This window comes from Muntiacus reevesi, chromosome 13 (genome assembly GCF_963930625.1).
Source record: "Muntiacus reevesi chromosome 13, mMunRee1.1, whole genome shotgun sequence".
Taxonomy (NCBI): Eukaryota; Metazoa; Chordata; class Mammalia; order Artiodactyla; family Cervidae; genus Muntiacus; species Muntiacus reevesi.
The window spans coordinates 33,322,532-33,325,366 of NC_089261.1; the positions used below are offsets into that span (position 1 = coordinate 33,322,532).

General features: G+C 44.7%; 1 pseudogene; it reads left to right on the forward strand.

Moving 5' to 3' along the window:
* Window positions 1-993: 993 nt before the first annotated feature.
* Window positions 994-1,991, forward strand: LOC136146047 (guanine nucleotide-binding protein subunit beta-5 pseudogene; annotated as a pseudogene).
* The last annotated feature ends 844 nt before the right edge of the window (window positions 1,992-2,835 follow it).

Genomic DNA, 2,835 nt, shown 5'->3' on the forward strand with positions numbered 1-2,835 from the left:
ATTTTTTAAGTCTTCTCTTTTGCTAGGCTGCCCCTTTTCTGCTTCCTTTGGCTGTTGTTATTTAGTCTCTAAGTCATGTCCTACTCTCTGTGACTCCATGGACTGCAGTACACCAGGCTTCCCTATCCTTCACTATCTCCCAGAGTTTGCTCAGATTCATGTGCATTTTGCTGGACTAGCTCATGTGCATTGAGCTTTTGATGGAGTTTCTGCTTACATGTGCCTATCATTAGTTCCAGTTTGCCAATTTCTTTGGCTACATGTCTGGATATAAGATACTGCAAGGAACTCACCCCTGTGTCATTCTGTGGGTCCTATGGTCCCTAAACAGTCTTCCTCCTTTCTTCTTCATGAATTGTCCTTATTGGGGAGAATAAGAAGTACATTTACTCTGTCTTCCCGGAAACAGAAGTCCCCTTGTTTTCTTCTTTTTGTTTACATTTTATTCACTAGTGTTTTGTCTTTACTATTTTCTTATCTTCTAAATTCATATATTTTTGCTGATAAACTTTCAAATATAAAATATATTCCTTTAGGACAAAATTATTTGAGGAAGATGAAATAGAGATACAAGTTTAAGGAGAAACATGACAGATGTTAAATTTCTGAATGCTAAAGAAAAGTTTGATTCAGTTCTTTCAAATAAATGATGGTTGGTTAAAAAATGTATTCTTATATTCATATTCCTTAGACACGTGTAAAAAGAGAGATGTCACAGTTTTATTTAATAATGCCAAAAAAAATCAGAGCTATTACAAACACTTTGATTAGAGATGATAGCCAATTTAAAAACTGGCAAGAAGGTTCATCATTTTTAAAAATATTAAGGGACTGTGTCAGCAAGAAAGGTTAGATCCATTGCTCTGGGATATGTGCCTGAGAATGGGGAGGCAGCTAGACCTGTGACTACCGCGGTGCTGGTTCTCACCTTCGCGGCCTGCTAACTCGCATCCGGCTTCCCCCCAAGTGGGTCCCCGCCTGAAGACAGCAGCTGACCGGCTACATGAAAACGAGATGCTGGCGTCGTTCAAGAGCGAAGCCGAGAGCCTCAAGGGCAAACTTGAGGAGGAGAGGGCCAAGCTGCCCGACATGGAGCTGCAGGAGGTGGCCGAGCGCGTGGAGGCCCCAGAGCAGTTTGTCATGAAGACCAGAAGGACCCTCAAAGGCCATGGGAATAAGGTTCTGTGCATGGACTGGTTCACGAATAAGAGGAGGATGGTGACCTCCTCGCAGGATGGGAAGATGGTAGTGTGGGATTCCTTCACTACTAACAAGGAGTGCGCAGTCGCGATGACCAGCAAGTGGGTGGTGGTGTGTGCATACGCCCGGTCGGGACATGCCTTTGCATGCGGTGGTTTGGATAATAAGTGTTCCGTGTATCTACTGACGTTTGACAAAATGAAAACATGGCTGCCGAAAAGAAGTCTGTTGCTATGCACACCGACTGTCTGTCCGCTTGCAGCTTCACCAACTCGGATGTGCAGATCCCGAAGGCCAGCGGCGACAGCACAAGTGCCCTGCGGAACGTGGAGAGCAGGCGGCTGCTGCAGAGCTTTCCATGGGCATGGGAGCACGTGCTCTGTTTGGACCTGGCCCCCTCAGAGACCTGGACCACCTTCTTGTTCGGGGGATGTGACAAGAACGCTGTTGGGTGGGACCTGCGCCCTGGACAGTGCGTGCAGGCCTTTCAAACACAAGAATCTGACATCACCGGTGTCTGATGCTAATCTGGGTGGGGATGCCTTTGCTTCGGGATCAGATGTTGCTGTGTGTTGCCTCTACCGCCTCTGGGCAGCTTCCAGCGTGGACTTCTCCCTCAGTGTATCCTGCTGGATACAACGATTATACCATCAACGTCTGGCATGTCCTCAAGGGGTCCCCAGTACCTCTTGTTTGAACATGAAAACCATGTTAGTACTCTATGTGTTTCTCTTAATGGGGCTGCCTTTTGCTCAGGATCATGAGATCATACCCTCAGAGTCTGGGCTTGATCACAGTGCGCATAGGTACCTGGGGGTAGAATTTGAAATCATCACATGTAAATAGATCTTGCTTCTAGAGGATCTGAGAGTTTATTGCAACTTAGCTTAGGGGAGCAGCTCCATGACTGAAAGTTCACCAAGCGTCTCCAACATTACTACTAAAACCATTACCCTGGAAAGATCCCAATGTAAGCCTTCAGCACTAGGAGAACACCCTCAAGTATAGTGCTTATTATTTCAAACTTTTTAAAAAAATGTATCTATTTTTAAAGTTATTCTAAATTATATGAGTCTCAACTCATTTTTGGTGCTGTAGGCTTCACTGGTTGTTCATTGGTAAAGAATCTGCAGGACACACAGGTTCACTTCCTGTTGGGAAGATCCGTTGGAAAAGGAAATGGCAATCCACTCCAGTATTCTTGCTTGGGAAATCCCATGGAAAGGGGAGCATGGCAGGCTACAGTCCGTGGAGTTGCAAAAGAATTGGACTCGACTTTAGAAAATGTGAAATTGCCTTCCAAAATGGTTGTGTCTTTTTACAGTCTCATCAGCACTGATGCTATCACATTAAAGAAAAAAAAAATTTTTTTTATTATAATTAGAATAAAATGGTATCTCATTCTGAACTTTGGTTCTAGTTTGGATTTCTGTGATGATTGATGAGGGTTTCCTACGTGGTGCTAGTAGTAAAGAATATGCCTGGTAATTCAGGAGATGCAGGAGATTTTGGTTGGATCCCTAAGTGGGGAAGATACCTTGGAGGAGGAAATGGCAACCAGTATTCTTGCCTGGAGAGTTCCATGGACAGAGTCCATGGGGTCACAAAGAGTCAGACACAGCTAAGCAGCTGAGC